The sequence below is a fragment of the Ornithorhynchus anatinus genome, chromosome X3 (assembly GCF_004115215.2).
Source record: "Ornithorhynchus anatinus isolate Pmale09 chromosome X3, mOrnAna1.pri.v4, whole genome shotgun sequence".
Taxonomy (NCBI): Eukaryota; Metazoa; Chordata; class Mammalia; order Monotremata; family Ornithorhynchidae; genus Ornithorhynchus; species Ornithorhynchus anatinus.
Window position 1 is genome coordinate 20,060,638 of NC_041751.1, and position 12,157 is coordinate 20,072,794.

Below are 12,157 nucleotides of genomic sequence, written 5' to 3' on the forward strand. Positions count from 1 at the left end.
TGTCTGCTGCATGACTTTGGGCAAGTCATTTAACTTCTCTTTGTCTCAGTTACCTCATCTGTAAAATGGGGGTTAAGACCGTGAGCCCCACGTGGGATGGGGATTGTGTCCAACCTGATTGCCTTGTGTCTACCACAGAGCTTAGAACAGTACTTGGCACATAGTAAGTGCTTGACAAATACCATTATTATCATTATTATTATTATTAAAGTGTCCTGTGCATGGTCAACTTTAAGCTCCTTGAGGACTGGGACCATGTCTACTAACTTCAGTGTACTCTATCAAGCGCTTAGTAGGTTGTTCTGCACCTAGTACGTGCTCAATAAATACCACTGCTTGATAGCCTTGAACTAGGGCATTGGACCCGATGTCCGCAAATGGGGGAGCATTTATGGATTTAGAGGTTTTGTCGTTCCACCCCACTAGGGTCTCGCCCTCAGCTGGGGTGACGGGATGAACCCCCAGGTCCCGCGGCCACGGCTACAGGGACAGGGGCCCGGCGGCGGGCGGAGGAGGCCGTCCAGTGATGCTACCCCTGGAGCTCTTCTGGCCCATCTGGAGCCGGGCACAAGGCGGGGGTTTCCGGCCCGGCCAGAACTATGTTTTCGCCTGGGCTGGAAAGTCCCTCTTGACCAGGGGCCTAGAGCGGGCCAGGAAGGCCATGATGAGAGCCAGCAGGATGTTGCTGAGGTCGCCGTTGCTTCCGCCTGGAAGTGGAGGAGGAGGGGGCAGAGGGGCTGAGGGTTACCTCTAATCTAATCTTACCTGCTGTGTGATCTTGGGCAAGTCACTTCACTTCTCTGGGCCTCAGTTCCCTCATCTGCAAAATGGGGATTCGATCCCTGTTCTTCCCCCTACTAAGCCTGTAAGCCCCAAGTGGGGCCTGATGATCGTCTATCTACCCCAGCGCTTAGTACAGTGCTTGGCACATAGTAAGCACTTAACAAATACCACAGTTATTATCATTCAATTATTATTAGCGGTGGTGATGGAAGCCTAGAACCCTTTCCGGTTCCCCATTCTTCTTGCCCCACCCTGGCACTGTGTCTACTTAGTCCAGCCTTCTGCTTGTTTTTGTTGTTGTTCCTAAGCGCTTACTATATAATGATGGTATTTGTTAAGTGCTTACTATGTGCCAGGCACTGTTCTAAGCGCTGGGGTGGATACAAGCAGATTGAGTTGGACATAGTCCCTCTCCCACGTGGGGCTCACAGTCTCAATCTCCATTTTACAGATGAAATAACTGAGGCCCAGAGAAGTGAAGTAACTTGCCCAAGGTCACACAGCAGACAAGCGGCAGAGCCGGGATTGGAACCCATGACCTTCTGACTCCCAGGCCCGTGCTCTATCCACTACGCCGTGCTGCTTCTCAGGCACTATATGTCAAACACTGTTCTGAGTGATGGGGTAGGTACGGGTCAATTAGGTTGGACACAGTTCCCGCCCCGCATGGGGTTCACAGTCTAAGTAGGAGGGAGAACAGGTATTGAAACCCCATTTTACAGTTGAGGAAACTGAGGTACAGAGAAGTCAAGTGACTTGCCCAAGGTTACACAGCAAGCAATTGGCAGAGCAGGGATTAGAACCCAGGTCCTCTGACTCCAAAGACCGTGCTCTTTCCACTAGGCCACGCTACTTCTCCTTTCGACCAGGCCTCGGTCCCCACCCTAAGGAGACCAAATTCGGGTCATTTTAAATGAGAGGTTGTCCAGACAACCTCAACTCCCTTATGTGATCCAGATTGGAGATGACCCTGGGCTAGGCTAGACCTCCTGGGGCCTTCCCCAGTCTACAGCTGCTATATGACCTTGGGTGAGTCACTTAACTTCTCTGTGCCCCAGTTACCTTATCTGTAAAATGGGAATTAAAACTATGGGCCTTGTGTGGGAAAGGGACCGAGTCCAACCCGATTACCTTGTATCTACTCCAACACTTAGTACGGTGCCTGGCACATAGTTAAGTGCTTAACAAATACCATTATTCATTATTATTATTATTATTATTACAGCTTCCTCCTTGGGCTGGGGCTTCCGACCCAACAGGCCACTTGAGGGAAAGGGGTGGGACCACACCTAGGACTGCCTTCCCGCTTTCTGGATCCTGGATTGGGCCATCCCACAGCAGGCACCAATACTGACTCACCACGGGCTCCCTCCTGACAGTGAAGTCACTGGGGGGTGAAACCAGGAACCAGAAAGCAGGTTAAGGCTGCTGAGGAAAGGAGTTCAGAGGGAAATTACTTGGCATTTCAAATGACAGGAAATGCGTGGGTGTCAGATTGTATCTTCTACAAAAGCACCTATTAGTCATGAAGAACACTGAATCATAGGTTTCACGGCAGGAGGAGGCCCAAATGGTCTCTTTCCAGGGGAGCCATTTTTTCTCTCATTTATTTCTCTACCATAGGGACGGGGCTGTCTGGAGACAGGATGGGACTATGTTGGGGTTATGTATTTCCTAGCCCAAGTCACTGCTTTCCCACAGTTCTCACTTCCTCTCTTTACACCCACGCCTCAGCAGACGATATCGTGCAGGATATATTGTATCTCGAATTGGTATGTGGTACCTTGAATCTCCAACGGGGCCTCTGGCATCAATTTCTCCACCTTGGAAATGCCTCGGCTAAAACGTGCTTCCGGTGAGACGGTCACTATTTTGGGCTTCCATCCAACCACCTGAATGGCTTTTCAGGGTGCCATTTTCAACTAGGTGGTGGGAGGGGACCCGACAGCCCGTGCGGTGGCAGGGCAGCCTATCCCTCCTTTAGCGAGGATATGGCACAAAAGTGGTCTGGGCTAAGGCGGCAAGGTAAGCAGCGTGGTCTAATGGAAAGAGCAGAGACCTGGGAGTCAGAGGACGTGGGTTCTGATCACAGCTCCACCACCGCCACATGTCTGCTGCATGACCTTGGGCAAGTCATTGCACTTCTCTATATCTCAGGGACCTCATCTAAAAAATGGGGATTCAGACTGTGAGCCCCATGTGGGACAGGGACGGTCACCAACCTTGAACAACTCCAGTGGTTGCCTATCAACCTCTGCTCCAAAAACTCCTCACTCTAGGCTTCAAGGCTCTCCATCACCTTGCCCCTTCCTACCTCTCCTCCCTTCTCTCTTTCTACCACCCACCCCGCACGCTCCGCTCCTCTGCCGCCCACCTCCTCACCGTCCCTCGGTCTCGCCTATCCCGCCGTCGACCCCCGGGCCACGTCCTCCCGCGGTCCCGGAACGCCCTCCCTCCTCACCTCCGCCAAACTGATTCTCTTCCCCTCTTCAAAACCCTACTTAAAACTCACCTCCTCCAAGAGGCCTTCCCAGACTGAGCTCCTCTTCTCCCTCTACTCCCTCTACCACCCCCCTTCACCTCTCCGCAGCTTAACCCTCTTTTCCCCCCATCTCCCTCTGCTCCTCCCCCTCTCCCTTCCCATCCCCTCAGCACTGTACTCATCTGCTCAACTGTATATATTTTCATTACCCTATTTATTTTGTTAATGAATTGTACATCGCCTTGATTCTATTTAGTTGCCATTGTTTTTACAAGATGTTCTTCCCCTTGACTCTATTTATTGCCACTGTTCTTGTCTGTCCGTCTCCCCCGATTAGACCGTAAGCCCGTCAAACGGCAGGGACTGTCTATCTGTTGCCGACTTGTTCATTCCAAGTGCTTAGTACAGTGCTCTGCACATAGTAAGTGCTCAATAAATACTATTGAATGAATGAATGAACCAACCTGATTACCTCGTATCTACTCCAGCGCTTAGAACAGTGCTCGGCACACAGTAAGTGCTTAACAAATGCCGCAATTATTATCATCATCATTATTATTACTTATTGGGTGTGGAGATGTGGTTGCAGGGACATCGTGTGTGTGTGTGTGTGTGTGTGTGTGTGTGTGTGTGTGCATGAATGCACAGCTCCTAGAACAGTGCTTAGCATGTAGTAAGCACTTAACAAATATCATAATAATAATAATACCAACTGTATTGAACTCTCCAAAGCCCTTAGTATACTGTTCTACACAAAGTGCCAATAAATGCCACTGACTGATTAAAATTGTTTGAAAGGATGGTATTGTGGGTAGGAATCTAATGGATGTGTGGTCACGTATTGAAGACTGAAGTTACAAGTATGTAATGTTCTTAAAAATTTCCCATATCTGCTACAGTTTAATTCTCCTGGGAAAATTGCTACATTTCAATGACTTGCTGAATATTCTTTTCTCACCTCCACATTTCTGGAGGATCGCTTTAGCTCCGCCCTTAAAACTTCTTTTTGTGGTCACCCATCACAACAAGGTTGGAATAGCAGAGACCTTAGAGAACAAACCAAGATTAATATGAAGAAAAGATTCAGTTTTATTAATAATTCAGTTTACCGAGCACAAATCCTTTGGGTAAAGTGCATTAATAGCTGCCAGATATGTCAATGGGAGGCAAACCTCTCACAAACATGTGGTGATATATCTAAAGAGGTAAAGTGGTAATAACCACGCTTCATCAGAAAAATGGATCTAGAAATTCCTTGGCCATTTAAAAGAATCACATATTTCCTGTTAAAAAAAATCTTGGAAAATTCTTCATTTTGATTTTTATCATCGGTATGTGTGGCACGCATAGTGAAATGATACATACCATACTCCCTCTCAGGGTCGCACCTGGAGAGTTTCCAGTACTCTACCACTCTCGGCTATGGGAGGGAGAGTCAAGCAGAGGCCTGTCCATTCCATTCCTAGCGTGGCCAGTGGCTAGCGAGTGGAAGGCCACCTGCTTCAAGTCAAAACTCACCTGTGTCGGGCAGCAGCGGCACGGGAGAGAGTCGAGGGCAGAGACTCAAGTTTACTGCGTGGAAGGAGGCAGTGGTAAACCACTTCCGTATTTTTACCAAGAAAACTCTACGGATCCACTACCAGAACGATTGCAGATGGAGAGCGGGGCGGTCTGGGAGAGATATGTCCGTGGTGTCGCTATGGGTCGGAAACAACTCGGCGGCATAAGACAAGACATACCATACATATATGATTGAGCACCTACTTTGTGCAAAACACTGTTCTGGGAGCTGAAAGAAATTAGTCAATTAAATGAAGAAATTAAATCAATCAATAGCATTTTTTGAGCCCTTACCCTGTGCAGAGGGCACTGTATTAAGCAACTGGGAGAATACAATAGAGTTAGTAGCTAGTAGTCACGATCCCTGAACTCATTCCTTCATTCAGTCGTATTTATTGAGCGCTTACTGTGTGCAGAGTACTGTACTAAGTGCTTGGGAAAGTACAATATGACAACAAACAGACCCTTTCTCTGCCCACAACAAACTCACAGTCTAGAGGGGGAGACAGACATTAATATACATAAATAAATTACAGATATATACAGATATATCCATATGTACTGTGGGGGTGAGAGGGAGGATAAATGAAGGGAGCCAGTCAGGGTGAGGCAGAAGGGAGTGGGAGAAGAGGAGAGGAGGGCTTAGTCAGGGAAGGCTTCTTGGAGGAGGCATTTGGAGAGTACAGCATAACAGTAAACAGTCACATTCCCTGCTTACAATGAGCTTACAGTCTAGAGTGGGGGAGACAGAAATCAATACAAATAAATCAAATTACAGATATGCACATAAGTGCTGTGGGTTTGGGAAGGCTATAAATTCAAGTGCAAGGACAATGCAGAAGGGAGAGGGAGTAGGGGGCTTAGCAGGGAAGGCCCCTTGCAGGAGATGTAATTTTAATAAGGCTTTGAAGGTGGGGAGAATGGTGGTCTGTAATATATGAAGGGGCAAGGAGTTAAGGAACAATCACACATAAGAAGCAGAATAATTAGAACCCAGAGCTTCTGAGTTAGATTCTGTCTCATTCCATGGAGCCTTGCTGGTCTGGACTGGACTGGGCTGGTCTGGTCTGGTCTGGGCAGGGTTGGGTTGAGCTGGGCTGGGCTGAGAGAAGATCACTGTATCTAGAGTGAATATCTTTCAAGTTTTCCCACCACATGTCAGATGATTCTTGTGAAATTGCCAAGCCCTGAACCACCTGAAGTCAATCATCAAATAATACACTGCCTCATGATTCAGCGTCATAAAGGGCAGTATTTCACCTTTTATATTCCATAACAAGACAGGCAGAATTGCAAAGATTGTTAGGGTAATGTGGCCTTCTCAACTCTAAATTGGGAAAATCTCCTTTTCAATTACCTATTAAGAAACTAATACTCTACTGATGTGAGGTTTTATCACATTGAAAGTTGCATTGAGCATACATTTATTCTCTTAAGTGCACTGCTCTAATAAAATGAAAAAACGAATTCTCTAATGGACATGACTTTAATGGCCACAACAAAAGGCTCTCCTCTCTTGCTTCTTCCTTACTGCATTTTCTAATCTCTTTTCCCAACACCCTTGATGACAGGAGCCCGATATAAGGTTTAATAAAGTACCCCCAACATTCACTTCCAACTAACTTTCATTCTCAGTGAAATGGAGTGAGACTAAGACTGCCTTCTCCAGAGAAAATACCCCAACATAGGAAGCATCAGACCTTTTCTAAGTTAGTACTAAATGGTGCTGCACAGTGAAACGGATAACCAAAACATTCCCTGAGAGTAGAAATGGCGAAAAATTCAAGCTTCTTAATAGTTACGTATTTCTGTGGCTTCACCATATTTACCAAGAAATTCAAAATCTACTGACATTTAGGTTTTACTTTGGCATTTCGCTGGATGGTATTGCGAAGGTTTGTGAATGGTTGAGTTTTGATCTTTTGTACCAGCCTGTCATGGTCTCTTTGGGCAGGGTACTATGCTGGGCTACCCTACCTCTGGACAAGAGAGAGATGGACTTCTCCTTTCCCAGCTTGTCCTCTCTCTGGTCAGTTCTAGCTTTCACCCATATGGTGGGCATGTGAAGTCGTGGAGAAGGCAAGGAAACGAGGCAGTGGAATGGGAGTCCCAGTTCCGTGTTTCCCCTTGCTCCTCTTCTATTCTCATTCCTCCTCTTCAACTTTCCCCTTCTTCCATCTCATTTTCTTCCTCATCTCCATTTCCTTTCACTGCCACTCCTAACTATTCCTCCCATTTCCCTTTCCTTGACTCTTTTCCCTCTACTTCTAAGTAAGGAGGTGGGATTTACAGAGGGCTTTAAAGTTAGGGAGAACTGTTATCTGGCAGATTTGAAGGTGGAGGGAGAGTTTCAAGCAGAAGGTAGGATGTGAGCAAGGGGTCAGAGGGAGTTGAAGGGCATAAGAAAGGGAAATGGGGCACAGGGAGAAGGTTAGCTTGAGGGGAATGAAAGAGTGAAAACTTTTAATAATAATACCTTGGTGGTGGTGATGATGATGATGATGATGATGATGATGGAAGAGGAGAAGTTCAGTTTTAGTTTAAAATGCTGGCAGGGTGCACTGGACCCTCAAATCCCCACCTGGAACCCTGGCATCCTGCAAACTGGCCCAATCTAGGTCCCAAGAAAGTCCTGCAGTTGGCTCTGATTGGTGATACCAAAGTTCGAAATTCTTTCTCTTTGAACGGTTGGTTAATGGAAAGAAAAAAGAGGGGTTTCCCCCAAACAATCCAGTCTCTTCACATATCAGCTTCCTTACCTTGGTCAGACGGACTCTGCTTTGGAACCCATTTTCGTGAAGCCATGACAGCTTGTCACACCTGTTTAATCAGCTGGATCGTTGTATCTTCATCTTGCGCATTCCCCACCTTCTGCATTTTCAGGCTCTGCATTCACTCTCTTCTGTTCGTCTGCCCGGGCCAGATGAATGCAGGGGCTTTAGGGACGTTAGAGCCTTGGGCTCAGGGAACTTGCAAGGAATAAACGGACAGAGGGAGCTGTTGTGGAACGCGAGATGAGCCAGGGCTGAGGCGGTCCCCGGGCCCAGGGGTCAAAGGCCTGGAGAGTGGGGGTGAAGAGCCTGCTCTATTCCCATCTTCCCCCCAGAGTGGGCCCTGCGGCCCCCTCCCTGGTCAGACGGCTGCTATCCGCGCCAACGCAGCCTCAACCCCCAGGCCGCTCCCACTCACACCAAATCCACCTGGCACCAGGGGGTGGAAAACTGCATCAGCCTCATGGAGTTTCTTCGCATGGGCCCAAGAGTGAGCCAGTGAAAGGTCTGGGAGGTCCTGGAGTGGCGTCACGAAGCAGATGTACGTCAGAGCCAGGATTAAAATCCAGGTCCTCTGACTCCCAGGCCCGTGCTCTTTCCACTAGGCCATGCTGCTTCCCATGACTCTTGGCGAGAATCACTTCCCCATTTCTCCAGCTTGAAGGTCACTTGGTGATAAAGGCCCTTTTTAGGTTCTGCTACTTTGTGACCCTGGATCACCTTGACCCCTGTCCTCTGACCCTGCTTCCAGGCATAGTAGAATGTACCTTTACACAGTATCGTTGCAGCCTGAAACATGAGACAGTCCCTGTAAGCATTAGCAGAGGCAGAATAATGAGATCCCTTGGCTGGGAACTCGAATAATTCTTTGAGACCAGAACAGTTTCTGAGATTAATTAATCCAAGCTTTAATGAAAATACCCAGAAAATAATTCAACCCGGTACACTATAAAGCTTTCTAAAGCAATAACAACTTGCAAGAAATTCCTAGGTAAATCTTGTGAAAAATTGGAAAAATGTAAGGCATAATCACTTAGTTCGAACACCTAGTACTCTACAAAGAGCCCAGTAGGAGAAAAGAAAGACATTTCTAAGGTCTACTAAGTCTAATTAAATGTCTTTCTGGTCATTCTTCTTACTTGTTGATAAGCTACACAACGGCCAAAGACATATTTGGTTTTATGATTCTTAAAGCCAAATATACAGGCATGTATCCCAGCATCCTGGTGTCAAGCTCCTGACAGAACAACAAAATGATTAAAGGGAGTTTGACAATTGTAATGAAAAGCTTTCATTGCTTGAGAATAATGTTTGATATTCAGTGGCCAGAGTAGAGTGCTCCCCCACCTTCCTCTTGGCAACTCCAAGAATACTATTCTATCATTGGACCATTTGATGAACAGAAACTTGCATGAACAATTGACCTGAATCCTAACAGGACAGATTTGTTTTGCAGACTACTGCTCTCTGAACTTCCCCAAATTTGGGGTAGATACAAACTAATCAGGTTGGACCCAATCTATTTCCCACATGGTCTCAATCCCCATTTTACAATTGAGGTAAATGAGGCACAGAGAAGTCAAGTGACTTACCTAAGGTCACACAGCAGACAAGTGGTGGAGCCAGAATTAGAACCCAGATTCTTCTGACTACCAGGCCTGTGCTCTATCCACTAGGCCATGCTGCCCACAGGAGCTTTCAGTCTAGAAGGAAATGAAGGCAGTGGGTGTGTACAACCCACTTCAAGAGTTTAGATAGGAATGAGAGCATTGAAAATGAAAAATGCAGTGAAAAATCTGGGTTTTTCTTAATCGACTAGAAGTTGACCAACATCTGAAAATTAGCTGCCCCAAATATTCTGATCAAAGTCAGTTCCAGAGCCCTGAAACCATTCTGTGTGTGACTCATCTTAGTCGGATAGGTTTTACCTTAGGATTGTTGATCCAGCTCACCTGAATGAAATTTTCTGCTCCCTAAGGGCAGGGAACAGGCTTTTTCTATCTTGTGTATCCCTGCTCCATTGTCCCTACCACCCACCCCCCACCCGGGAAGTCCTCAATCAGTATTATTAGTAATAATTACAAGAACAACAATGATTATTATTATTATTATTTTTATGAAGAAGCATGGCAGAGTGGATAGAACCGGGGCCTGGGAGTCAGAAGATCATGGGTTCTAATGTCGGCTTAACAAATACCACAATTATTATTTTAGTATTTGTTAAACTCCTAGTATGTGCCAAGCACTGTACTAAGCCCTAGATTGGATACCAGCAAATTGGGTTGGACACAGTCCCTGTCCCACATGGGGTTCCCAGTGACAGTGTTGATCGCAAGAGAAAAACTAAGAAACTTCTGAAACACGGACAAGGACAGAAATTCACAAGAAACCCCTCACCTGAAGAGCTGCAAGATGTTTCTTTCCCTAAGAGGAAGAAGTGCGGAAGAGAGAGGAACAGACCATTTGAGCCATTATGTTTTTGAAACGAGAGATGAGTTCCTGTCCTAAATCAGGGGTGTTTAGCTTACTAGTAAGCTCAGGAGGAGGAGGCGGGGGATAGAAGCAGCAGCATGGTCTAGTGGATAGAGCACGAGCCTGGGAGGCAGAAGGTCATGGGTTCTAATTCCGACCTTGCCACTTGCCTGCTGTGTGATCTTGGGCAAGTCACTTCACTTCTAGTTACCCCATCTATAAAAGGGGGAATGAGATTGTGAGCCCCATGTGGGATGGAGACTGTGCCCAACCTGTTTTGCTTGTATCCACTCCAGTGCTTAGTACAATGCCTGGCACACAGTAAGTGCTCAGTAAATAGCACGATTATTATTATTACACGCACAACACACAAGTAGATTCTCATACATATATAAATACCACAATTATTATTATTGCACACATATACACACACACACACATACGTAAATTCACGTAAATTCACGTAAATTCACACACACATCCACGGATTCTCTCACCCACCTGTAGAGATTCTCACCCCTACCCAACACACACACACACACACACACACACACACACAAACACACCGTTCACATGCATATATGGAAATTCTCACACCTGAGGATTTACACCAAGAGAGACCGTAACCCCACCACACACAAACACAGGTTCACACGCATATGTGGGAATTTGCACAAAGGTTAGCACCCACAGGACTTCCGAGTCCTCCTATACATAGATTCTCACCCACCCAGAGATTCTTGCACACACGTGAAGATTCTGATACTAACCTGAAGGATTTCTTCCCCCTCAGCACACACACATTCAGAGACTGGGACCCAGAGATTTGCATACACATTCTTAGAAAAGCAGTATCGTCTGGTGGAAAGAGCAGAGGACTGGAAGCCAGAAGGCCTGGATCCAATCCCAGCTCCACCTCTTGCCTACTGTGTGACCTTGGACAAGTCACTTAACTTCACTGAGCCTCAGTTTCCTCATTTGTAGATTTTTAGACTGTGAGCCCCCTGTAAAGAACAGGAACTGTGTCTAGTTCACATCTGTGTGTTCTTTCCCAGCACTTAGTTCAGTGTTCTGCATCTAGTAAATGCTTAATAAATTCTACAACTACTACTGGATTGTAAGATTCTTGCGCGCAGGGATCATGTCTACCACCTCAATTGCATTGAATTCTCCCAATAACTTAATAATAATAATAATAATGTGGTATTTGTTTTATTGCTATTGTTCTTGTCTGTCCGTCTCCCCCGATTAGACTGTAAGCCCGTCAAAGGACAGGGACTGTCTCTATCTGTTACCAATTTGTACATTCCAAGCGCTTAGTACAGTGCTCTGCACATAGTAAGTGCTCAATAAATACTATTGAATGCATGTTAAGCACTTACTATGTGCCAGGCACTGTACTAAACTCTGGGAAGAATACATGCAAATGCTATGCTGCTTCTCTAGTACAGCACTCTGCACACAGTAAGCACTCAATAATAAGATTAATCGATTAACTGTTCTCCCTTCCTCTTAGTCTGTAAACCCCATGTGACACAGGGACTATGAGAAGCGGCATGGCCTAGTGGATAGAGCACGGGCCTGGGAGTCAGACGGTTGTGAGTTCTAATCTTGGCTCTGCCACTTGTCTGCTGTGTGACCTTAAGCAAGTCAATTGGCTTCTCTGTGCCTCAGTTTCCTCATCTTTAAAATGGGGATTAAGGCTGTGAACCCCATGTAGGACAGGGACCGTGTCCAACCCGATTTGCTTGTACCCACCCAGCGCTTAGCACAGTGGCTGGCACACACTAAGTGCTTAACAGATACCAGAATTATTATTATTATTATTATTGGTCTGATTATATTGTATCTACCCAGTGCTTAGCACTCAATCAATCAATCAATGGCATTTATTGAGTGCCTACACTGTGCACAGCACTGCACTGTAAGCAAATAACAAGTACTACAATTACTTTACCCACCTCTTATCCACAGAAACTTAATTTACCTTCTATTTGGGGGTGGTGCAGAGTTCCTCCCCTGGAGCAGAATTTACTTCTCTATTCTTTATCAGGCTAATTGGGAGGGAATTAAACACAGGGTCATGGCC

General features: G+C 46.2%; 1 non-coding gene across 1 annotated transcript; it reads left to right on the plus strand.

Annotated features, from left to right (window-relative positions):
• The first annotated feature begins 4,635 nt into the window (after window positions 1-4,635).
• LOC114807706 lies at window positions 4,636-4,773 on the plus strand. Its single transcript, XR_003755781.1, has one exon. It is a non-coding gene; the product is annotated as a small nucleolar RNA SNORA7 (small nucleolar RNA).
• Window positions 4,774-12,157: the final 7,384 nt, after the last annotated feature.